The sequence below is a fragment of the Doryrhamphus excisus genome, chromosome 12 (genome assembly GCF_030265055.1).
Source record: "Doryrhamphus excisus isolate RoL2022-K1 chromosome 12, RoL_Dexc_1.0, whole genome shotgun sequence".
In the NCBI taxonomy this organism is placed as follows: Eukaryota; Metazoa; Chordata; class Actinopteri; order Syngnathiformes; family Syngnathidae; genus Doryrhamphus; species Doryrhamphus excisus.
In genome coordinates this window covers 15,703,891-15,731,604 of record NC_080477.1, presented here as the reverse complement: position 1 = coordinate 15,731,604, position 27,714 = coordinate 15,703,891, and the positions used below count along the sequence as shown (strand labels likewise).

Genomic DNA, 27,714 nt, shown 5'->3' with positions numbered 1-27,714 from the left:
AAAGTAGTGAGGATAAGCGGTATCCAAGATGGATGGATGCATAATGCAAAGGTGATTTGTGTGGCAGAAGCACGTCACATGTCTCAATTTTAAATGAACTGAGGTCTGCTGAGGTGTGCTGTTGTGATGTCATGCATGACGGCATGTAGTATTCATTCATTCTAATAATAATCACATTTGACATCCATACACTGGATGTAATAATACGACACAAGACAGATCAAACTTAGTACATTCGCTAGGCCTTTGTACAGTACATGTGACTATGTAGTGGGTGGGTGGGGGGGGATTTCACAGCAGTGCGTCCTCTGCTCTCCCGGCAGGTCACCGACGACAGATGTTCTCAGCATATGTGGCGAATTAATTAGTCGCTAGTAAACAGAGGGGGCCGCCGCCATGAGCCACCACTCAGGCCGCGCTGCCGTCGAGCCGCGACGGGGACACCTTTTGTCCATATCCTTCTTTTCCTTGCTGCTGCATCATTACAGCAGTGATCATTCTTTTTGGTGGGGGTCCCACAGGGGGCTGGGTCGTGGTCTGTGTGTGTGTGTTCATGTGCTTTATATCAATTCTTACATCCCTACGTTGCGTGGGGACATTAGAATTTTTCGGTGGGGACATTTTGGCTCATCTTGACAAGGAAAATAATATCATGAGATCTTTTCATGCTATTAGACCGTATGTGTGTCAGGGCCCGCAATTCCCACAACTGGGAATCTTTTCACAGCATCAGAACAACTTGGCAGAGTGTGGAGACACTTGGAGTGAGTTTGAATAAGCACACTCTCACAAATTGGCACTCATTATGTAGGACACTCATTCATTGCTGTAGAAATTTTATATTAATATATATGATATATTGTTATTTATTTTTTTCAATACTAAAGTGTGCAGATGCCATTTAAACATCCCTTATGTTACCAAATAACATACTGTAATATTAAAATAATGAAACCTTTCATTTAATGTTTTGCTTTAAAGCAGGGATTTCCTTTTTGTTGTTTTTTTTTTTTACAAAATACCCATAATTGGCCCAAACTTTAAAAAAAAATAGATTACATTGTGCCATAACAAAAAATGATATAAAACCAGTCAGATTAAAATTAAAAATTATACTAAAATTATCAAAAAAAAATGAATGAAAAACCCTGCAATAATAATAATAATAATAATAATAATAATAATAATAATAATCACTTGTATTTATGTTGTGCCTCATAAGGGACCCATGGGCACTACAGTTAAGATGTAAAAATGTGTAAATGCTTGAGGATTGGTGAAATAACTTACATCATTATATTAATATTATTTCACTATATATTTTACTTTAATTAAAAAAACACTTTTAAAGCAAATTCCATCCCTCCCTAATTTGATATAACTACACATTTTGCAATGTGAGTGACGTTCCTTCAAGTCGACAGTTGTGTGTGTGTGTGTGTGTGTGTGTGGCTGCAATAATGAAGTTGTTAGTTAAAGTGGCCCCCACCATTGGGACTAGCTTAAGCTGTGTGTGATTGCTTAGGGATAGGACACACACACACACACACACACACATGGTGAGAGTCATTACTCCATTACGCACATGGACTATTGATTTCCTGCCATCTTTCCATCAGGTGAGCGCTTGCCAGGGAATATGGGAATGAGCGGCTGGCTTGGGAACATCAAAGTGTCACTCCTCCTTTTTCCTGTCTTCCTCCCTCGTCTCCTCTTCATTACGAGTTCATGACGGGTCAAAGCTGTTGGGTTTTTTTTTTTGTTTTGTTTTACCTGCTGCTCACATCTCAATCCAACATGTTTGGATTGGTGGCTGTCTCTCTTCATTGAGGTCTGTCTGTTACGTTTAGCCTCCTTTGGCTTTCTTTATTCCTTTCCCACCTCCTCGGAATGACTCCTGTCTTTTTGTGCTTCCCTGTGTCTTCCACCCTGTGAGTGATGGATTCATCCTTCTGTTTTCTTTTCCCCGCTCTCCTCATTGCTCTTCCCTCAAGTCTCCTAGACTCTCCACAATCAATCAGCAGACCTCCTCCCTTCCCTGAACCCCCTCTGTCCCCTCTTCATTCCCTCTTATTCTCTTATTACGCCATGCATGTCCCTTCTTCCCTAAAACTTCCCGTCTCCTCGTCTAAACTCTCCCCCATCCCTTCTCCCTCCTCTCACTTCATCTTCACCTCCCGTGTCTTCACCTCCCGTCCTCCCTGAGAGGAGGATATGGGATCAGAGGATGACAAGGATATCTATATTTAATATTAATGGCCACACAGGAGCCTGGATACGCTCATATAAGAACACACACACACACACACACACACACACGCTCCCAGCCAAATAAAGAGTGATCAGAAGACGGAGTGAGGTGCTGCATTGCTCCCGCCAGCCCCTAGCATGATGGCCTTGTGGATACATATGCAACATACATGCACGTGTGCACACCTACATACATGGCTCTCCGGGATGGATGGGGCATCATTAGGCAGAAAGGACCACACTGGTGGTACGCATCAATCTACAACACACACACACACACACCCCAAGAGAGAAAGTGTGATCAGCCCAAGTACAGACACAATCGGTCTTGAATTGTACAATATGAAGCAATAACACACGTATATATATCGTTATATATGTGGATTATAGCGCTACTAAGGGTTTTAAAAAATATAATCAGTCAACACAACTTTTATCTTGTTTTTTTTTTTATCATTTAGCTTCTCTAAATGAATTTCTCTCACTTTTTTTACACACAAGTGTAAAAAAAGTCAACCGCTGTTAGTATTAAAATATAAACACAATAAAGCTATGTCAGCCGATTCACAACTCACCGTTTAACATTATGGTCATTGTAATTGTAAGTGTAAAAATAAGTGAATTTTAACCAGAAATCAATAAAACACCCATTCAATCTAAACCAGTGGTCTCAAACTCAATTTACCTGGGGGCCACCGGAGCTAGGTTCTGGGTGAAGCCGGGCCGCAGCAGGTTTTCAAAAAAAAAAAAAAACGCATTTATTAATAACTGGAAAAAAGATCAATAAAAAAAACTATCTTCAATGCTTTTGCTTCTGCTATACCCTACACTTTTTCAGTACTTTGGTTCCGGTTTTCCACACCAAAATATCTGATAAAACATTCCACTGTTCTCAAATATCTTAATTTGTATTTTTCTATACACAAAATAAGATTTTTAAAAAATAAACAAATTAAGAATAAAGACAATAAATCAATCAATCAGTAATAAATAAGTAAAATAATACTAAAACAGCAAATAAGAAAAACATAAGAAACCACATACAGTTGGTAGAGAAATTATTTTTTTCAGATTCAAATGTTCAGTATTAACAGTTATTTAACCTTTAACATGAACATTAATTAAACTTAATAATTTTACCCAATTAGCAAGTTAGCATCGTACTCAGTTCCATCTGGGAGCAGCGTCGTAACTTTAACAACATGTTTGATGAGATGCTTTATCTCGACGTGTATTCTCCGTTTTATTCCAAATCATTTCCTGTATTTATTTGTACCCAGCGTCATAAGCCTTTAGCTTCATTGCTAATACAAAGCAAAACAGGGCGGGGTAACAGGGTAGGGTAACAGTATGGGCGGGGCAAAATCATGTTAATTGTGTCCGGTGTGCACACAGCTTTAAGCTGTCATTTCAACATTTCAACATTAAACTTTGGTATCAAGGTGGGGGCCTCAAACTAGCGCGAGTTTGAGACCCCTGGTCTAAACATTCCCTTGATTCCTGATCTCCCGGATGTATCTCATTTAAACATTCCTAGTTGTCATAGACGTGTCAAAATGGCAGCACTCATTTTCTATTTTACACATCTCACTTTTGTTATGAACTACCAATAATATTTTTTTTATAGCAAAGCACTAGTAGGACATGCTTATGTATGTCCCCTAGGGAACGTCCTACAGTCATACAGTCATAACTACAATGTACACTTTCAGTAATATTTATAGTGAACATCTCAATTGCCAGGCTTTTAATGATGTCCTGAGCCGAGTAGTGTATATATATGTGTGTGTGTGTGTGTGTGTCTGTGTGTGTGTGTGTGTGTGTGTGCAGTATTAATAATCTCACAAAACTCACAAAGAAAAATCGGACTATCTGCTTTTATATGGTGATTTCTGCAGGGGCTATAGATTACAACGCCTGCGTTTGCTTTCAATGTATTTTATTGTTTTTTTATCCTATAGTGCTAATGATCCAGCATATGAGAGAATAACAAGCAGATAGCATCTGCCTGCAGGCTGCACACACACACACACACACACGTTGTGTGTTTGTGTGTCTGCATAGTGTCTCCTTGGCGTCCATTGATCTGTGGCTATCACACTGTATCACGTAATAGGATGCTTTGGGACGGGGGGGGGGGGCAATATTTAAATGAAAGGCGACCGCTGTGCATATGCATAGACAAAACTCTCTTCCTGTGTGTGTGTGTGTGTGCGTGCCGGGTGTTGAGTGCACTTTTCCTGCCATCAGAGACATTGTCGGCCATATTGGCAATCAATGGTCAAACTCCAGCCATTGAACAACTGTCCGCCTTTTCAATTGTGTCCCGTTTGAGAAACAATTTGACAATAATGTCTGCTTGAGAAAAAAAGACACGCAGTCAATACGCAGGAAGAGTTGTGTGAAGGACAATTTAGAGCGCCTCGTCATCTGTACCTGTGTGTGTGTGTGTGTGTGTGTGTGTGTGTGTGTGTGCGCGCGTCTTTCAGACAGTACTTACAACAGTGCATTGTGTACCCTTCACTGATAAACACCTTCCAGAGGTGTTAAAACTGAGTTAGCACACAAACACACACACACACAAGCACAGAGGTGAAACTCCAAAGACAAATGATTGAAATTTAATCACAGCCAAAAAAATTCAATTTTCTGTAATGACTTCAAACAAGGGATGAATTCATTGCGATGGCAGCGTGAATGATGAAGGCATTCAATGATTATTATTGCTTTTAGCCTCCTGATGGAGTCTCGTAAAAACCAATAGGTGTGAAGCATATTGTGCTATTATAATATATGTGTGTGCATTAAATTGTATCAATAATAACTTGATGGCTGAGCCCAGCATGAATACGTAATGTGGAAAAGGGGCGTCATAAAAACAAGGTCTGCAATCAGTTATGAGTATTTATTTGGTCATTTTTTGTATTGTCAATTCATCTGTGACTTTTTTTGTATTAGCTGTAGCTTCCTCCAGAATGCAACACAGTAGTATTGTCTGCAGATAATAGCAGCTTTAGGTCTTATGTGACTATGCAGATGTGAATAGGTCCCAGTATTGACCCCTGGGGGACGCCACACGATATCCAGTATTTAAGCTCACAGATGTATAGTCTCCTAGCTTCAGATATTGCTTCCTGTTTGCTAAGTTACCCAGTTCAAAACTAACCCTCTGGTTTCATACATTTTTTGTTTTTTTCATGAGGATATTGTAATTAATTGTAAAAAAAAAAGCTTTTGTCAAATCCATAAATACTGCTGCTTTTTAAATATGATTATTATATGAAAGAAAAAATACAAATATTCATTCCAACTAAAGTATGATTTTCTGTTTGTTGTATTACTTTTTTTTAAATTTTACAATAAGTTATGAATGTTTACTATATTTTTTGCAATTATATAAATACTATTAACAAATTATTATTATTATTATTATTATTACATATAACTATATGAAAAATGCAAATATTTTGGGCTGGTTTGCAATGTATGTTGTCCCAACAACCTCAGCTGTGTGTGTGTGTGTGTGTGTCTTTATTTCCTAAGCTAAGTCTACAAAAGTGGATAGTGGATAAACAGTTGCAAGATGAAAAGACGTTGACGTAATTGAAAATCAAAAGTTTGAAAATTAAAATTGTCAAAATACAATATTATGCATAAGCCTTTATTAATTTTGGTAATGCTAATTTCACATTTTTTCTACACACAAGAGGAAATATATATTGGTTTTGGTTCATTTTGCTTTTATTATTATTTTTTGGCTTTTATTAAATATTTGTAAATATTATAATTAGTACATGAAGTGACTTTTAACTTTTTTACTTTTTGAGATGATCGCATGCATGAAATACAGATACCCTCAGAGTATCCCTTTTTTCCAGGTTTTCCAATTTTGCCCAGATTGTACAGACCTGTGCTTGTCAGTCCCTTAAAGGTGTGTACTAAATTTCCTGGCGATTCAGCATGACACCCTAAAGTAGGGGTCGTGAACCCGAGAGCCATGAAAGCCACATACTTTTAAATGTATTCAATGACAGCCATAAAATATTTTTTTGAACACTAAATACAACTAAGCCTATCCCAGCTGTCTTCAGGCAAATACATACACTGTAATTTGGCTGTATTCAATTCATATTTTATTTCCATTTCAGGAAGTAGTTGACTTTCTCACATACCTGCTGATATTCTTCACATGGCCCAGTGTCAAATTGAGTCCACAGTCACACATACATGCACAAACACACACACACACACACACACACACACAGTCCTTTTGTCATCATAATGGATTCTGTGTTGTTGGCTTTGGGGTCAGCAGGTCAACATAAGCTTCTTAATGGACTGTGAAATAACCCTAACTGCATTAACCTCCCTCCAACACACACACACACACACAAGTGTGAGCGTTCTCATGCATATAGCGCATACATACATACATACATACATACTGTACATAGAGACACACACCATGGCACACAACCCCACGCATACACACAGAAAGCGATTGGATTGGTCTTTAATTGGCGGGGCGATCGCACCTTGAGGATGGCGCGAGGAGGCTTCAATCAGACAGAGTGATGGAGCAAAGGATGCTGGGAAAAGAAAAGAGAGGACACACGCTCACCTACCGTACCTATCTACCTGGACTACATTAAGATAATGTCGAGTGCAAATAGTGTGTTGCCTTTTAGGGTGTATTAGAAGGGGGGTGGGGGGGGCACCGACCACATTTGACCTCCACCAGGTGTCACTCTCCTATATGCTTTCATCTAATTCTATTATCTTTATAGTTATCTGCTATCGTTGATTTATGTCTGTTAGCTTTGATCCCATTTGGTTGGTTTGGAAGCAAAGTTATGGAAAACTCAACATCAATATTAATGGATATTTGTGTCATTGTTTTTAGATACAATTGTCAAAATACATTGTTATGCATAAGCCTTTATTAATTTTGGTAATGCTAATTTCACATTCTTTCCACACACAAGAGGAAATATATATTGGTTTTGGTTAATTTGGCTTTTTTTTTATTTTTTTTGCTTTTATTAAATATTTGTAAATATTATAATTAGTACATGGAGTGACCTAACTTTTGTACTTTGTGAGATGCTCGCATGCATGAAATACAGATACCCTCAGAGTATCCCTTTTTTCAAGTTTTCCACAGGAAGTAGAAAAGACAACAGTTGGGCAGCAACAATATGTAATACTGAGTTAGGCTTGTAGTTTATGTTGTGTATTAATGACAAAATGTCATGTTGATTTTGTTAGTGCCATAATTGCCCTCAACTGCCTCATTCTTGTCAGAGCATCTGCTGCCAATTGCAGAAACCGATGCTCACCGTTCTGTAGTTAAGCAAACAAAAGTGTTTGTTTCACTTTTGTTAACAGTTCAACCTTGACGAACTTTATTTCAAGAATCATGACGGATGTGTTGATATGTAATATGAACAAGAAGCTTTCCAGGCTAAATAATTTTCTAATTTCTCATCTCCTCTCCTCTCTCCTCCACTGCCAAATGGGTATCTCCCTAAGAGGGGTTCATAGAGGATTTTGGGTGTTTGGAGGGAAGCTTAGCTGCTTGTCTTAAATCAGTCTTAATTTTTTGCTTTCTGCCATTAAAGAGCCGCCATTAAGCTCTTCTCTCCTCGCCTCATTTCCCTCTTCCTCTTGTTTCACTTTTTCAATTTGTGCGAGAGGGGGAGTTGACTCCTCATAAAATTTCACTTTGGCCAGCCTATCATTTGCATCTGAGCCAATAAATAGCAATTAGCATTAACAATTAAACCAGCCAGTGGAACCACGAGCAGCTCCCTGAGATGGCCTGATGGATGGAAGCACGCTGGCTGGGAAGGAAGGGAGGGTCGGTTTGGCTTGTGTGTGTGTGTGTGCGTGCGTATATGTGTGTGTGTGTACGTAGAGTCACTACATGAACCCGCATCGGGCCCTCCAGTATATCTTGCACATTCATTTGCTTCCCAAAGCTAATTTATCTGCCGTCTCAGTGGCCTCATCACAACACACTTATGCACCGTGTGGGCAGAAATGCCAAGCTGGCATGCCATTTGGTCCACAGTTAGCACACAAATTTTCCTTGTTAATCACACGCATTAACTAACAATCAATGTCTGCTACATATTGTAATGTTTCCTGCACATTTTTTTTTTAGATAGAATCGCTTTCAGTAGGTTTGCATCCTGAGAATAAAACACAAAAAACAGCCATTTACAATTATTATTTATGTTTTAAGGTTGTAAAACCTCTCAATAAACGCATTTTTCCTCAGACTGGTGTTAAAATTTTCTCACATTTCATGTTTAAACACTTCCAGTTCAAATTTTGTTTCAAATTTAATGATCGATCTACAAGGTTGGACACAAGGAATTATTCAGTAACTCACCTGTATTTCACTCTGAGCGTGCCTTGTCCTGGCATTGTTCAGCTGAGGCGTTTTTATATCCTTGTTAAAACCCCACACGGTTAGCTTCTTCTGTTTCTTCCATTGTTTTCAGTTTTGGTGGTTAGCAGGCACGTCACACGTTTAGCTAACCACAACAAGAAGGAGATTAATTGACAATGGTGTACAAACAGTCAGGAAGCAGAAGACAATGGGCGGTGCAGACAGAAAAGAGAAACTACAAAGACAGTGCGAAAGCACACAACTACAACACTCAAATTCCCACAATGCATGTCTTCTTACAGGGCCAACTGCATATTTAATTGTTTAGTAATTATATTTTGGTTACTCTATTTTGTTACAATTTTTTTTTTATTATGATACACTGCACAAACCACAATCTTTGTATACAGTACAGTTGAACCTTGGTTAGAGTGCTACTCTAACCAAAAAGAATGTTAACCAAATAAATTCTTCCCCATTGGAAAATATACAAATCCAATTGATGCATTCCAGAAAATGAAAAATCTTAACACCAGTAGTAAAATAGTCAGTAGTACCAGCGGACACCACCTTCCTGTTTTGCCATGAGTTATTTATTGACTTCAATAGTGCTTTTAACACCTGAGTAACCCAAAAATGGAGCCTAAGAAAGTTGCAAGTGCCAGTATTTTGATAGAAGAATGTCATCCCCTCTTTGCATTTTTGTCCAAAAGACTTAAGACTAAAAATAAATAAATACTGTAAGTGCAATGTACGCATTTGAGTAAATAAATGCATTAATATCCTCATAAAGACAGCATTTGAGTTCATAACTTACTGCATATTGGTGGATGGTGTAGGCAAGTGTACCTAATGGTGTGTCCAGTGTCGTGCTTCGATGCTCCTGACAGCCATGCTGTGCCGTGCCGTGCTAAGGTGGCACCCAGCTGTCACGTGTCCAGTAAAAATAATCATGGAGGTGGCTGCCGAGGAGCCGTCCATCTCCATACATTAATCTCCTCCAACAGAAAGTCCTGACACAGCAATTACACTACAGCGGAGCACTGCCCTACCTAACAAAGCATAGAGCAAGGACACACAGCGCCAGCAGCACGCAGGTATGTGTGTGTGTGTGCGTGTGTGTGTGTGTTTCCATGTGTGTGAGTTGGGCTTCAGAGCAAAAAAAAAAAAAAGGCTGAATGGCAAAATGAGGAAAGGTAAAAAGCAAACAATCATGCTACATGCTCTGTCCTAACATCTCACTTTCTTCCATTGTCTCTTTTTTTCCTGTCCTGGTTTTATTGTTATTACCACAGCAACACCATTAGAGAGCTCCATGTTCTTCTCCACTGGAGCAATAAATGAAGAGGGCCTAACTCCCTCTTCTTCCTCATGCCTTCCTTTCTCACACCTTCTTCTCATGTTCCCCACTCCATCCTTCTTCTTCAGCTCTTGTGTCCATTTTCATTCATATTCCCTTTTTATCGCGCCTTCTCTTCCCGACTCAACTCCAGCGAGCTGCTATGCAGAGTTTTGTTTCATAGATTTTTCCACTACACAAACTGTCCGACCCGGGAAGTGACGCACGCACACACACACACACACGGGCTGTAAAGTGCAGTCGTTCTTGTAAAGGACAGGTGCTGCCGTCATGACATGTTAATTTCCAAACACACACACAGGAAACAATAAGCATGCATTATAACGATCATTAATATTCATTCTATTCACAGTAGATTGAAGTACAATGTCAAACCCACTGACAATACCATATAGCAAACTCGTGGATTGAAACTTATTATTACAGATTTGTCCCATTTTATGCTATTACAAGCTTTTAAAAATGATAGAATTTAATGAATTCATGTTGTTTATCATTATTATTGTTTTGGGTCATTGTTCTGCTGCAGAACCCAACGTCATTTCATTTTGAAGTCACAAGAATTCATAGTTCCATTTATCATAGCAAGTCTTCCAGGTCCTGAAGCAGCAAAACAGCCCCAGACCATCACACTACCACCACCATATTTTACTCTTGGTATGATGTTCTTTCTCTGATATGTGGCGTAACTTTTACAACAGGTGTAACATGACATATGCTTTTCCAAAAAGTTCACCTTTTTTGTCTTGTCAGACCACAGAGTATTTTTGCAAAGGTCATGGGGATCATCGAGATGTTTTCTGGCAAAATTGTTTTTATTGCTACATATTTGAAGTGATGTATTGCAGCTGCAACGTGGGGGGAATGATCTAAGATAAAGTTTTCTTTGTTTGACAAAGTTAATCTTGAATCTTGAATCTTTGGATGTTGTTGTGGGGTCTTTTGTGACCCCTTGGATGAGTCGTCATTGCGCTCTTGAGGTAATTTTGGTTGCCGTGCCAGACCACACTTTTACACATTTTCACTATTTGTGGATAATGGCTCTCACTGTGGCTAGCTGGAGCCCCGAAGCTTTAGAAATGGCTTTATAGCATTATCCAGACTGATGGAGCTCCATTAATCTCAGTTAAGTTGTGTTTTAACGGGGGCCAATAACATTTTCACACAGGGCTATGTAGTTTTTTTTACTTTTTTTGATTACAACATCTTTCATTTAAAAACTTGGTGTTCACTTGTGTTGTCGTTGACTGACATGCAAAACAGAAGAAATCAGGAAGGGGGCATTATTGTTTTATTTGGTCTGCAGTGCACATATATATTTTTGTATTATTAATTGGCTGAAATTATGTGGAGGCATTGTACAGCGATTCACTATCTATATCCCAAAAAAACATATATATCCGCATTTTGTGTTTTTTTTTTCTTTTTAATCCCAAGAAAGAACAATGTTGAAAAAGAGAATATAAGAACATTTAGACATTTGCAGAGATCTGTATTGTATAGAAATACCAATTACTATAATGAGCAAAGTAGCAGACTAGCTTGACAGTCACTTTTTGCAAACTTTAAGAATTAACCTTGAGCACAAAATGAAATGAAGTGATGAAAGGCAGATGAAGTGAGAGCACAAGGGAGGATGTGAAAATGTGATAATGGCCGGTCCAAAAAAAGTTTTTTTTTGTTTTTTTTTTTAAGTCCCCGCAGTAAAACTAACACTTTAATGGCGACTGTGTGTTGGCAAGTGTTTTGTGACAACATATGAGCCTCCCAGACATAATCTAAATAGCATGATCGCAAAGAATAACAAGTCAATACCTGCTCTTAAAAGACTGAGACAATGTGCGAACATTTGACTCGCACATTGTCCAGACAGACACGCACGGGAAAGAAGGAGTGGACATGTCAAGGTCAAAGTCAAAAAGTCCTGATTGCTTCATCGAGTAGTATGTGTGTACAATGTCTCTGCATTTACAAGTTATTGGAAACGCTATTATTAGTTGTGATAGTTACAGTCTCTCATCATTTTTATTGCAGTATATCTATAACAAGAAATTAAACTTATGTAGATATACATTAGAGTAGTAGTCAGTATACAGTTTGTATAGCAGTAGTGAGTTAGTATGCACTGAAAATGGGCTGCACGGTGGACAAGTGGTTTTGTGCACTGGCCTCATAGCTAGGAGACCCGAGTTCAAGTCCACCCTTGGAGTGTGTGGAGTTTGCATGTTTTCTCCGGATACTCCGGTTTCCTCCCACATTCCAAAAACATGCTAGGTTAATTGGCAACTCCAAATTTTCCATAGGTATGAATGTGAGTGTGAATGGTTGTTTGTCTATATGTGCCCTGTGATTGGCTGGCAACCAGTCCAGGGTGTACCCCACCTCTCATTGGCATAGGCTCCAGCATACACCCGTGACCCTCGTGAGGATAAGCAGTAGAAAATGAATGAATGAATGCACCGAAAATGAGTGTTGACTACAGTATCTTGGCATAATTTGTTGTCATAGCAACGTAGTATCTATCCATGTCCTTACAACACTTGGTGTCATCATAAGGTGTTTTGCATTTTGTCCCTTCATGGCAGTCCCTTCATGGCATGTAACCTCAACATCAGTATTCTTGCTTCTCTCTCCCTCTCTCTTGTCTCCATTTCCTCCTCCCCTCCTCTCGCTCGCCACTCCGTCTCCTGCGCTACCCTCGCTGCCCCCGGAGAGAGATGCTAAAATTAAGTGGTGCCACTTCTCAATGACACTTTAATGATAGCACCACTGCAGCACACACACACAGAGTGGAGAGACGTATATGAGCATCTGCTAGGGATAGGCCCCTCGGACACAAACACACACAATGTGAGCACACACACACACACACACATACACATAACGTCCAAACGAGTGAACCTCCCTTTGTCTAGCCCGCCACAGGGACCATGGGGGACGGATGGAGTCTAATTAAGGGAGTCTGTAGGGAGACGCTTGGGTATGCATTTGTGTATACTGTATGTGTGTGTGTGTGTGTGTGTCAGTGTGTCATTCCAGCTTGGCGTCACCATCACATCTCTGGCACTGCCTTCATTGCTTCTGTGTACATGACAGAGGTGAAGACAGGACGGTAGGTGTTCTGAGGAGGAACATGAATAAAAAGTTCGTCTCTCGAACCCCCACTGAAGGTCTACACTTTTCTTTTGTGTGCAAACATTCAGGGAAATACATTGGATTGGATATCATTAAAACACTGAAGTTCTATTCACTGAAGGATTGTTTATAATAATTATGTGTTGTCCAGGTTGGGAATGGGATTCAAGTATCTCAGGTTGAAGGTTGGAACGTGAGGTCAACAGGACTCTGCAGTAATGCGGTCGCTGTAACGGAGCTGAGAGCTGAGCCGGAAGGCAAAGCTCTCAATTTGTGTGTTACGTTCCCTCACCTATGGTCATGAGCTTTGGGTTGTCACCACAAGAACAAGATGGCGGATACAAGCGGCTGAAATGAGTTTCCTCTTTAGGGTGGCTGGACTCACCCCTGGAGGGCCTCAGAGTAGAGCCGCTCCGCCTTCATATTGAGAGGAGCCAGGTGAGGTGGCTTGGGCATGTAGTCCGGATGCCTCCATGGTGAGGTGTTCCGGGAGAAGGCCCCCGGGGCAGACTTAGGACACGCTGGGGGGATTATGTCTCACAGTTGGACTGGGATTCTTTGGTGTCCTCCTGGTGGAACTGGAAGAGGTGGCTTGGAACTGGGAAGTCTGGTCTTCCGATACTGAGACTGCTGCCTTTGCAACCTGGACCTGGATAAATAACATAATTAGATGTTATGTTATGTTAACTCATTTTCATGCATTTTTTTACTTCAGCCAATGGAATGCGTGTGTGCATGTGGCGTGTGTGTGTCGGGGTTATCGTGAGGTCAAGGATGAAGTGCCGTCGTAACACACAAACGAGTGTGAGCGGACTAGACAGGATCAGCAGTGTGATGAACATGTCATTTTGAGATAACCCCCACACCATCAATCGAGAACACCCCCTCCCGATAGAGAGAGGGAGGGCTTTTATTTCCTTCCATGCATCGAGGGATACTTTTTTATTGAGTATTCAGTTGAGCACATATTCTGATGTGTAAAGTTGTGTATCTTCTGCACAGGTGTCAGGTTTTGCCACTGAGCCCTAGTTGCTCTTTTTTGCGCCATACCTCAGGACAGAAGCATCAGCTGCCAACATCCACAATGAAGAGAGACAAGACACATGCTGCCTGGCATCTGCAGCCAGGTATGTGTGTGTGTGTGTGTGTGTGTGTGTGTGTGTGTGTGTGTGTGAGTGTGTGTGAGTGTGTGTGGTGACCTCAGGATGAGCAATGAGTGGTCTATTCTCAGCGCTGCGTCCTGCTGAATTGAGTTCTATTACAGCATGCTTTGTCTAGTCAGGTCTGGTGCAAGCAGACCAAGGTTGAAAGCACATCGGTTTCTCATTGAAACACACACCATTTCACACACACACACAATGTTAAGTAATTTAAAACATCGTTTTAAAGTATCATATTTTGTTAAATTAATTCATTAATTTCATACCGCTTATCCTCACGAGGGTCACGGGGGTGCTGGAGCCTATCCCAGCTGTCTTCGGGCGAGAGGCGGTGTACACCCTGGACTGGTCGCCAGCCAATCACAGGGCACATATAGACAAACAACCATTCACACTCACATTCATACCTATGGACAATTTGGAGTCGCCAATTAACCTAGCATGTTTTTGGAATGTGGGAGGAAACCGGAGTACCCATAGAAAACCCATGCATGAAACATGCAAACTCCACGCAGAGATGGCCCAGGGTGCAATTGAACTTGTGTCTCCTAGCTGTGAGGCCTGCGCGCTAACCACTTCACCACCATGCAGCCTTGTTAAATTGCCTTGTTATTTTTTTATTAGTGGCGCTTGATGGGACTTACATCTTACTAAAACTGATACCACCGTGTGTCATATTAGATCACTGATTCTCAACCGGTGGCGATCATGATCCCTTTCCAAAATGTGTAATGACCCTGAACGCACCTCACGTCTGTGCTATTTGCTTGCTACGCCGCTGTGTTTATGGACGACTTGGCCAAGCTTGAGCAGGAGGAAAAGGACATTGAGTGTGAACTTAACATGCCATCCATCCGACACGCCGCTCTATACATCGCCTTTATATCAGCTGGAGATAAATGTCTCACCGCTCCAGCTCACATTGTGCCAATCTGCAGACTGGTACAGTCCAACTTCATGCCCGGTTTGATCTACTGACCTGCAGGCAGAGAGGTGGTCTAGAGAAGAAACGGACCTCCCGTTATTATTAAGTTGCTTAAGTTACTCCAGTCACCGGCCTTCAACACGTGTCATTGCCACCTGTCTGTGCTGCTAAAAAATGAGACACACACACACACACACACACACACGGGGTGATTTGCCATATCATCAGCTCCGTGTGCAATTGTTGTGATTTGTCGTCACAGGGAGGCTTGTAAAGTGCATCTAATCGCATTTCCATGTCCTGTCATATTCTCATCAAACAGGCTGCTTTGACTGCGCTTTTCAGTGCACTACATTTCACTGTGTGTGTGTGTGTGTGTCTGTGTGTTAACAAGCACATGTCCATAAAAGCTTGAAGTGAAGTAGTGCAGGGACATATTACACAACACTTTATCAACTCCCTGATAAATGTTTGTACAGTAGAAGTTGAGGAGTGTCAATCAAACATAGTAATGGTAGAAGGCAGCAGTCGTACTAGAAGGTAATAATCTAAAGACATCATTTCACTTTTTGCTTTCTGGGTTTCTTTTCTTGTCTTACTGTCTTTCTCAGGCAGCTGCATGGGTGGAAGTCGCTGTTTGTGAAGGGCAGGTCAAAGTCATGAGTTTAGTTGTGTGGGAAAAGACTGTTGTTCATTTAGTTGTGGGCTGACAAAACAGCCGAGTCAAGGTGACATCATTGGGTCAATTCTCATGTGTCTCATTGTCTCCCAACAGAGGAAACTCCTTTTCGGTGAGGAAGTTCGAAGGATTTTATGGCTGAGTTCATATTTTTTCCATTTTCTTTGTTTTCATTCTAAATTGTCCATAGGTATGAATGTGAGTGTGAATGGTTGTTTGTCTATATGTGCCCTGTGATTGGCTGGCGACCGGTCCAGGGTGTACCCCGCCTCTCATTGGGATAGGCTCCAGCATACCCCCGGGACCCTAGTGAGGATTAGCAGCATAGAAAATGGATGGATGGAAAACTCATAGCTCATAGACAAAACCTTTAAAATTGTGTGACATTCTGAACCCAGGTTAGTGATTGTTTAATCACCTAGCTGTGAGGCCTGTGTGCTAACCACACTCGTCCACTGTGCAGTCGTAAGTACAGAAATTTCATCCAAAAAGAACTCCAGTTAGCGGCCTAATTTAAACCATGCAAAAGTATATGATCCTTACTCTTACAAGCATCGGAATCGAGAATTGTTGGGAGGCGCTCAGGAATTGTAAATGAGGAATCGGAAGCGGAATCGTTCAAATTCAAACAATGGCCAACCCTATTCGTCACTCAGCAAATTTGATCAAATTTCCATCACCGTTTTACCAATGAGTTACCAAAAAGTCTGTTTTTCCAGTCTTATATTTTTTCATGGTAGTTTCCTTAAAAATATTGTTAAAATATGATTCCGTCTCGTTGTTGTGAACCCAATATCGTCTCATCTCGTGAGTTCGGTGTATCATGACACCCCGAGTCAAAGGTCAAACTGTTGAAGAAGGGTATGTCAGATAACAGTTTAATGGAAGCTGGGGGAGTCCATTGAGAAGATGTGTGTGTGCTCTACTTTTCTGAGTGGAAGGGGTGGAGGGAGTGAAGCACAGGGAGGTGTAATTAGGCCATGATTTGAAGTTTTTTGTACTTCCTCCTCTGGAGCAGGTACAGGGTCATGCCAACTTTTACACATTTGCTGGGCTCAATATATACTGTATATATACAGTATATAATACTGGTATATGTACTGTGTGTGTGTGTTATACAGGCTATACAGTATCACTGACCTTTCAGAGCTGACCTTTTTCTTCTTATACTCATAGTCGTCTTATATTTGTGTCAATATGGTATGTCACTTCACGACTAAATCCAACAGTTAACTTTTGGTGCAAAATTTTCTTAAACCATTCAATACCCAAAACATAGCGCTCGATCCCAGCAATATATTTAAATTATCTAATAATTATATTTATATTTTTACACACAAAAGGCAAAAAAAGGTGATGACGCAACTCTTAACTCATTGATTTCACTTCAGAGCAATTTTAAGCCATAAAAACGGCCACAAGGGGGCAGCAGTGCATTTGATGAGAGCTCAGTAAAGATGATGTGGATGTTAAAAGCAGACATGACAGAAAGGAGAAAGTGAAAGAGCCTGGACGAATGTAGCGTGCAGAAGGTTGCACATTGTAGGGAAGTTTTGACACATGTACACACGGTTCAGTTCCCAATGTGAAAATTTTAAATAGTTCATAGTGTCATATTTGTAAATAAATGATTATTTTTGATGTAAAATAACCCTTCTTGGTAGTGTTTATGTTGTTATGTTTGTTTAGATATTTGAGCTGTCGCATGAAATGTATCTTTTTCACAAAAATATGTTTTTCTCTCTTTTTAGTTGGGAACTGATATTTTCCTGAAACTTACCTACAGCTGATGACTAAAAAATGGAAAAAGGTAGAAACTATATTTTTCTTGGTCTTGTGCTTGGTCACCTATAGCATAAAGCTGTTTTGTTCAGATAACTTAATGTAAATAATTTATACTGGATTGGTTTTAATATATTTATTGTGCAAAAAATATCAACCCAACCTCAAAGCTGTTTTTCTCTCTTTTTAGTTGGGAACTGATATTTTCCTGAAACTTACCTACAGCTGATGACTAAAAAAATGGAAAAAGGTAGAAACTATATTTTTCTTGGTCTTGTGCTTGGTCACCTATAGCATAAAGCTGTTTTGTTCAGATAACTTAATGTAAATAATTTATACTGGATTGGTTTTAGCATATTTATTGTGCAAAAAATATCAATCCAACCTCCACATCCTTCTATTTTTGTAGATGCGACCCTCTGTGGAAAAGGTTTGGACACCTCTGCCTTCGCCAGTGAAACTAATGGTCTGTTGTCACGCAGTGAAACACTCAGAGTCTTATTGTATCGTCAAACGTCACCTGATTGCTTGAGGCCTTCAACCAAGTACAATTTTTATTCCTTTTCGTTCTTAATTAGTTGGTAAGGAGATAAAACTGTAGGCACTCGATAAATTACACTTTTTTCTGTCTCCAAGTCGCTGATAGCCCATTTAGGGGCCACTAATCAATTAAAGTCCTTTTGTACCCTCCCCTGCACACACATACACACATGCACACACACACACACACACACATCCATTAATGAGTGGACAGCTAATTAAGACTCCAAAAGTGAGGGGAGTCACTTCTTTTATTTTATTGATAGCACCTACCATCATTCCCTTCTCGCTATTTTGCATTTTAATGTTCATTAATAAACTTTTATTGTTTTGTTAATTATAATACCACCCTCCCACGTTGGGAAGGAAAGCAAGAGATTTGTTCCAGAAAGGTTTTGTGCTCCATAAAAGCCGGAGTCTGTGCAGAAGTGGTGGCACGCGAGGGGGGGGGGGGGGGGAAACTACAAATTAAGTCGAGTGGAATCCTTTCATTTGATGTGTTCCAATTCAGAATTAATGATGAAAGGAAATATCTCACTTTTGAACATTCTCCACTGGCACACAAGTGTAGAATTCATACAGGATGTAGAAATATTTCATCTTCAACTTTTTTTTCATTTTCGGGCCTTTGTCTTGAGTTGTGGACTCCTATAGAGCAGCTACACACGATAACCCGCACAGAAAGCTTTTTTCCAGAATCTGCCCCTATTCCAGCTGGATTTCCAAAATGGTCTATTTGAATTTATTCCACCCACAGAGCACCTCCAGGGCATGCCCACTCTGCTATGATTGGTCACACTCCCAAGCGCTCTCGAGGACTTTCGGACTACTGCCGAACCCCACTTTCTAATTTGGTCGATATATGAGTTGATAGTAAATGAATGAACCTTTTGGAGAGCTACTTGAAAAGTGGGGCTGCACGGCGGACGAGCCGTTAGCGCGCAGGCCTCACAGCTAGGAGACCCGAGTTCAGTTCCACCCTCAGCCATCTCTGTGTGGAGTTTGCATATTTGCATGCGTGAGTTTTTCCAGGGACTCCGGTTTCCTCCCACATTCCAAAAACATGCTAGGTTAATTGGCGACTCCAAATTGTCCATAGGTATGAATGTGAGTGTGAATGGTTGTTTGTCTATATGTGCCCTGTGATTGGCTGGGGACCAGTCCTGGGTGTACCCTGCCTCTCGGCCGAAGACAGCTGGGATAGGCTCCAGCATCCCCTGCGACCCTTTTAGACCCCTGATTTACCGTTTATGAATATAAGAGTGGTAACATAGATTTTCTACAACATCAGCAGTGGAAATGGGGTCAGTACACGTTTTTTTCTGGGACGACCCGTGTTTAAAAAACTCAAGTAGACCACTGACTGTGGTGGAAAAAGGCTATTAGCAACTCCAGAGATCGGTGAGCTTATGATTTGTATCCCATTATTCACACATAACACTACACAGACAACAGTTTTTACACAAAATAAACACAGTTATAACACTTATAAATTGTGACTTACAGCTTGCGCTTCTGACTCTTCTGGAAAGCCATCAGACTTCAGCAACAGTTTGGCGGATAGTCCGAAGCCAACACCCTGTACCCGGGGCACATACATACTGTATAAACTAGCCCAGCTCACTGTGATGTCACAGTAGAAAAAAACTCTCTGAAACCAAGCTTTCAGGGCCATCCCAAAGTTCTTTCAGGGCCCACGTCCAAACGAGCAAACCTCATTTAACATTTAACAGGAGAATACAACATTCTAACAACATTATAGGTCACAAAAGTTGAGAAAGCATAATAGGTTGCCTTTAAGGACAAATGACAAACACATAATTCAAAGCAAACATTTCTCTTTTGAACATCCTCAACAAATAGCAAAGTTTAAAAAGAAGTTAACCCCTGTAAAATGCAAAAAGTGTAAGTGTAAAAAGTCAAAGAAAAAGCAAAACATGCATAGTTAATCTTTCCTCACTCAACTGAGGTCTCATGAGGTATTCTGACGTTTTGACATAACCTCAATTTGAACGCCACTTGAAAGACATATTTGATCAAATGTAGATTCCAGACTTGAACATTGTCTTTGTGTGGAGCACGGCTTATTAAAAGCTGTACACATGTTATTATAAACATCCACTCGTGTGGGCGGGTGTATGCATATATTAGTGTGGGCGTGTTCTCGCCTCCTTTAATGATGGTGTGCACATGAGTAGTTGGGCCGTAGAGGTGCTAGGCCAGGGACGTGCATGATGGATCGTGGAGGCCACTTGATAGCGCCATTACTCACTGACACGCACACATTCATGCAGTTCACACCTGCCTGACACCTGTTCCCCGCGGGGGTCTGTCTGTCCCTGAGGCCGTCGCCAGCTAGACCCAAAAAATTATACCTCCTACGCCAGCAAATACTTGTTAAGTTTGTGAAAGAGCAACTTTGGAGGACATATCTAATTTCCAATACATATTCTTATCTATATATACTGATAGTCTACTTTGAGGTAGAAATGGATGCATATTTCCACTTGTAGGAGGGTTGTAGTTGAGATTATCATGAATTGTCATTTTGTCACGGTTTAAAAAGTGCAAAAGTGGACCAACTACACATTGCATTGGTTTTGGAGGCCTATGTAAAGGCCCAAAAAAGGCCAGTATTGTTAGTCCAGCGAATGGCATCGTGCTATGTCTATCTTTCTGGGCACTGAGTATGGTGGAGGCTGGTTTGAGCTACAGTGATATACCATATAGCTAGGCTGTATGTATAGAAACCTGCATGAATGCCACAACTCTCTTGACGATAGACCTCATCCAAGGCGAGAAAGAGTGACAACTCCAACCAGCTTCGCTACATCCCATTGCAACACCCGCAGGACCAGTTTTGCCGTGCCAGTTGCAAAAAACCCGACAGGAACAACACCCACAACAATAAATAGTGAGACATACGGTCACTACAAAGCCTTTAAACCTTTTGTAGTGAAGATATTATTGAGACAAGGTAATACAGCTTTATTCTCATAAGAGTATGACATTTATATGACATTTTTTTTCTCTAATCTTAAAACATTTTTAGAAGTTTTTCATTGTATTTTTATTATTTTTATAACTCTCTTGAGGGTACACCTTGGACTGGTCGCCAGCCAATCACAGGGCACATATAGACAAACAACCATTCACACTCACATTCATACCTATAGACACATGGTGGCCGAGTGGTTAGCATATTGGCCAGACAGTCAGGATATCGGGAAGACCAGGGTTTGATTCTCTGTGTGGGTTTTCTCCTGGTACTCCCACATTCCAAAAGCATAGGTATGAATGTGATTGGCTGGCGACCAGTCCAGGGTGTACCCCGCCTCTCGCCCGAAGACAGCTGGGATAGGCTCCAGCACCCCCTGCAACTCTTGTGAGGATAAGCGGTAGAATATGAATGAATGAATGGTTAGCATGTTAGGCAGACAGTCAGGACATCGGGAAGACCAGGGTTCGATTCTCTGTGTGGGTTTTCTCCGGGTACTCCCACATTCCAAAAACATAGGTATGAATGTGATTGGCTTGTGATCAGTCTAGGGTGTACAGCTGGCATGGAAAGCGGCATGGAAAATGGATGGATGGCATTATTATGTTGATGAATCAGACGTTATCAACATGAAATCAATAAGTTGTAGAATGAAAGGTGAAAGGTCAAAGTGGAGAGGAAGGAGCCAAAACGCCATTTAGACGTACATGTATGCATCTAAACATGGACATCACGCCTACAAACAAAAAGACAGCCCTTTTTATGTTAAATGTAGAAACTTACAATGGGTGGGATGGGGATGGGGGGGGCACCTGGGGAGGGACAGGGTGGCCATATGTTGAAGCTTTGTCTCATCCTACAAAAGTGGGCCTGCCCTTCATGTGATTTGTCAAAGGGGCCTAACATGGTGACGAGTGCACGGTGCAGCCAGCCTGGAGATGCAGCGGGTCCACAGGCATGACGGGAACCAGAGGAACAACAGTGGTGTTTATTAAAAAAAAAAAGACCGTCTTGTTTAGGAAGAAAAGGAGGTTTTGAAGCAAGGTGCCTCCGGGCTTCTTTACCCCCCCTCCCCAACCTCTCTCACTGTGTCCTCATGTGCAGGGGGTTGGGACGCTGAACAGATTATGGCATAATTAAGGCGCTAAAGCAGCACATTATCCACCTGGTGGCTTAACCGAGGTGGCTAGCACTGCGGCTAGGCTAATCAGTATGTGTGTGGAGGGAACGTGTTGTATGATGTGCATGTGTGTGTGTGTGTGTGTAATTACAGCCATTTGCATGTGTGTATGCAGCAAGCAGCACGGGGGCCCATCTCACCTGATTAAGGCCTCTTAGAGGGATGTGTTAAAAGCATTAGGTGAGGACAGGAATGTAATTCGTCATGTTTAAAGGCTGCAAATTGAATCAGGGATTAAGAGGCAGCCAAATGAGCGCACATATTCGTAGCAGTGAGACAACTCTATGGAAGTCACAGCCACCGTCTGAGTTTGGAAACAACACAGCGCCCTCTATTTCTCTCAACATTGTCCTCTAAGTGGTTGAATTGAAAATAATTGTGCAGACAATGCAATAAAAAGAGGAGCGGGGACAATATACTTGGAAGAGACGCCACTATTATTAGGTTGGGGACACTACTAAGTGTATAGTGAAATACCTCAGAGAGTCATTTTACACCTTCAGACTTTATTAAAGCTAATGGGTTTATATAGACATCCCCAAGGCTGCTCTATTCATTACTTCTAACCATTAGGAAGTATTATACACACTCTCACACACACACACACACACACAACAAAGTCAGAGCAGCGGCGGTGAGACAGGATTTTTTTTTACTAATTTTTCATTTATACATAAAAACAATTTAATTATCATTATATAGTTTAGTTTGAATATGCTTCAAGAAGCTACTGTAATTGTTCGATTCCACCCTCGGCCATCTCTGTGTGGAGTTTGCATGTTCTCCCCGTGCATTCGTGGGTTTTCTCCGGGTACTCCGGTTTCCTCCCACATTCCAAAAACATGCTAGGTTAATTGGCGACTCCAAATTGTCCATAGGTATGAATGTGAGTGTGAATGGTTGTTTGTCTATATGTGCCCTGTGATTGGCTGGCGACCAGTCCAGGGTGTACCCCGCCTCTCGCCCGAAGACAGCTGGGATAGGCTCGAGCACCCCCGCGACCCTCGTGAGGAAAAGCGGTAGAAAATGAATGAATGAATGAAGCTACTGTAATTTAAGATGCAACGCACACCAAAAAGCATCCGAAAAGAAGCAGGAAAAAGCAGAGCTTTTTATTCATTTATTTTGCGCACAATTAAAAACTGAAGTTCACTTTATTTGTCATGATTTTGCAACATGCCGTTTAAAACCCACTGGTCATACGTGTCAGATGAAGTATAACGTCTACTTGAGCAACCTTAGTATACCGTTATTAATATTACATAGCAATAACGATTGTAGCTTTTCTATGAAATTTGTCATCGTTTCTTTAAAAAGTGTAACGGTTTTACTTTCCGGTTAATGAAACAGAGGTAAAATAAATCTTTGACAAGTTGAATTAAAAAAAAAAAAAAACAAGGATATAAAAGCGGAAATTGAGAGAGGGGCTGAGTCATCGTCAAGGGCACACGGTTTTGTGTGAAGGGTAGGACTCGTGCGCATGTTCATGCAGATATTAAATGACAACTGTACTGGAGGAAGCAAGTGGACATATGGTCTTGTTTTATCTGACGGACTCAGATGTAGATTTAAAAAAAATAAAATAAAAGTTTTCGGAGCCATGTTCATACGTATGAGACAAGTATTATTTTTGTATGGATCAGTCAGACATTTAATCCTCATTTACTCCAAACTAGCTAAAAAAAAGACACCAAAGCCAAGTGTAGTTCTTACATTAGTAAATTATGACTACTGAAAATGTGATTCTGTGCTGCATTATGATTATTATTACATTTCTTAATATTTATACTGTTATTGTTATTATTACACTATAACCTTTATTTATACAGGGTGCCCCTGTCTAAAGACATGTTTTCAACATTATTTTTGATAATGTTATTCTTTCAAGCATTTTCAATGTTTCACATTTTTTTAATTGTTAGTATTTTATATTTTAGATGTTAAGATATTTCCATCCTATTTGAATATTAATTTCATACATGTGACATTATTGATTTTAGGGGGTCAGTCAATTATTTATACACACTGCATCATGTTGTTGTATAATATCGCGACTCAAGAAGACGAAGCAGCCGTTAAAGTGTTTTTTTTTAATCCATCGCTGATGATGATGTAATACCTGTGTAATTATCGTGTAATTACATGTAAAAATGCCACGCAGCTGCTTCATGTTAGTAGGCCCATTATTCAGCTGACCTTGACTACATTTGATCATGACACACATGCAGTGTGACAAATACGCTCCCTGTCCTGTGTTTTTATTTTATCTTATTATCATAAGCTCCTGTTTATATATGTTAAAGTGCTGCTTCATTAGTGCATCATTACCACGTTACTAAGGTTTATGACATCTCTCAGGTTCCGTTTCAAGCAGAAAGGCAAAGTCAGTGCAGGAATTTGTGTTGCGGTGATAATATGAGGACTAACATATGAGGACTAACTCACTTTGTTTGTTTGTGCTGCTGCACAATTTGCAGGATGACTCAAAGACAAAGAAGGACGGTCATTAGAAGACTCTGCAGCATCAGGTACCGGACGCTGCTCTCTTTTTCCATCTCTTAGACACACTTTCTATCTTTACACCTCTGTTTTTATATTATACACACACACACACAGATCTGTTGTGCTTCCTAGGTGATGTGCTGGTATAGAGCGCCATCTACAGGCTGTAAGCTTTGTTGTCAACACTGCCTGACAACCTTTTAATTTCATGCAACGTATTTAAAGGGTGCACAAGGTATGAATAACAACTTTGCACAGAGAATGGACTCATTTAGAATGATGCACCCCTTACGTTATACATTATAATGCAAAATTGTGCACTTTCTTTGCCTTTGTACGCAACCATAATTGTTTTAGATTATAAATAATCAAGATGTGAGGCTTTCATTTCAGGGGTTTCACAAATATACCACTTTAATATATTAAAGTGCCTCACTTATGTGCCTCATATTAACTCACGAGCAAGATCTCAGTGTATAGACTGGTCATATATCTCATCTGGTTTCATATTATCTACATACTGTATTGTATATAACACCTGGGAAAAACTGTTGATTTGTGTTAATACTTGGGTTGTTTATATTGTTTATTTTTCTATATTGTGTATTTTGTACTGCTTAACTGATTCTGTACTCTGGCTGCTGTGCAATGCAAATTTCCCCACTGAGGGACGAATAAAAGCATATCTCTTATTTTATTTATATTGTATTTTATATTAGAATATATCATTATAATATATATATTATTATTATTATTATGTCATGGGGGTGAAATGAAAACTTAACACAATATGGCACAACTGGTATCCTGGCACACCATATTTCGCCGTTATTTTTATAGTTCAGTTAGTGAAACCCTTCTATTCTATCATTAATATTACATTATTAATGTAATTATACTAATATTTCAATAATGTATAATCTTCATAAGTTTGGTGATTCTAGCTTAAAGCTAATAACAAAATCTTTGTGCATTGGGGGGACATGACAGAAAATAATTGATATAAACTGCTTTACGAAAATTTTATTCAAGAAAAACATATGTCATGTTATACATATCGGTATCGGAAATTGAGAGTTGGACAATATCAGTTATCGGCCAAAAAGCCAATATCGGACATCCCTAGTCTTCACCCAGGACAAAAGTGAAAGCCGTATAAGAACCACAAACCAACAAAGCAAAGCATCTCCACGGAGGACAATCTTTGTAAGTTTCATCTAACAAATAAAAAGAATGTTTATATTTACAATGTCGCTTTGATATATTCTACATAAAATGGCTGTCACTGCCATACCGTATTTTTGTCAAACACCTTCACACACATGTTGATTGTTTTATTCCAACTCTATTGTTGTGGCATATAAAGGCTTGAAATGAAATCCAATAAAAAGCAAGCTCTGTCACCGTCTAAATACTTTGTGGGCTTAACTGTATTTCTTCCACGGGTTATTCAAGCTTTCAATAAATGGCTGAATTCCTAATGGGATATGCATTTCTGTTATACCTGCGGCTTGATGGAGTGCAACTGCTTTGGCTTCTCTCTTCTGTTTTGCTTGCAAAAAAGCTCTGTTATATTTGTAAAAGTGATGAATGAGTCTGCCCTAATACATTCTTCATTTTCAATGTGTGTGTGTGTGTGTGTGTCCAACATTTTCAAAGTCATGGTTTCCCCCGAGAGAGGTCAGTGAGTGTGCTGGGTAATGCTTTTGCTCACTGACCACCGCACGGGTACATTAGTATGCTACTGTGTGGTACTTTGACAGTACTGTGTAATACTTACATTGTTTACATTTTAGCCATGCAATAACAAGATTATACTGTATTATGTCAATCAGTACACCAGATGAAGGGGACCCATTATGACCAATATAAACCACTGCATTTTCCTCTGGTGTGTGTGAGTGAAATGAAGAAAAGCTTTGATGCCTTTAGGGCAGGGGTTTCAAACACGCGGCCCTCGGGCCAAATGTGGCCCGCAGGACACTAGTTTGAGGCCCCCGCCTTGATATGAAAGTTTAATTTTAGTGCGGCCCGTGCAAGTTTGATATGGATGCTGTATGGTATCATGTACCCAGAAAAAGTTATTACGTTTGATTAATGTGCATGTTAAAGGTTAAATAACTGTTAATACTGTTCATTTTAATCTGAAAAAAACACTACACCAACAAGGACCTTTCCCAATGCTAACATGTCTTATGTTTATTATTATTATTATTATTATTATTATTATTATTATTATTATTATTATTATTATTATTATTATTATTATTATTATTATTATTATTATTATTATTATTATTATGTCTGGAACCATCCATCCATTTTCTATACCGTTTATCCTCGCTAGGGTTGCAAGGGTATGCTGGAGCCTATCCCAGCCAACATCGGTCTAGAGGCGTTGGTACACCCTGGACTGTTCACCAGCCAATCACAAGACACATATAGAATAATTATCTGAAATTGCTGTATTGATACTGCAGCAGGTGTGGAGAAAAAGTAGTAAAAGTATAAAAGTATGAGACTGATTATTTGTTTAAATAGGAGCTAATATGTATTTTTTAGGCAGGAGTTTTAATACTGCTATGCAGGACCGACAGTACAAGTGTGGCCTACCTGTGGGTCACACACACACACACACACATTATTATTATTATAAAGTGGAGTGTGTCATTTCTCTTCTCCTGTCAGCTCACTGCCCCGGAACAATTTCAGTTTTAATAGCTTTTACTATGTAAGTGAAGCACAGGAGACACAAAAAGGAAGGACAACACACACGCACACACGCACACACACACACACACACACA

At 40.1% G+C, this 27,714-nt stretch overlaps 1 protein-coding gene across 1 annotated transcript in view; it reads left to right on the top strand.

Moving 5' to 3' along the window:
- The window catches only part of spata17 (spermatogenesis associated 17), an 81,608-nt gene that overhangs the window by 51,487 nt on the left and 2,407 nt on the right, over positions 1-27,714 (top strand). The window contains exons 10-11 of the transcript XR_009132219.1: positions 14,145-14,269; positions 24,884-24,934. The gene's annotated coding sequence lies outside the window, so the exon portion shown is untranslated. The remainder of the gene's footprint in view (positions 1-14,144; positions 14,270-24,883; positions 24,935-27,714) is intronic.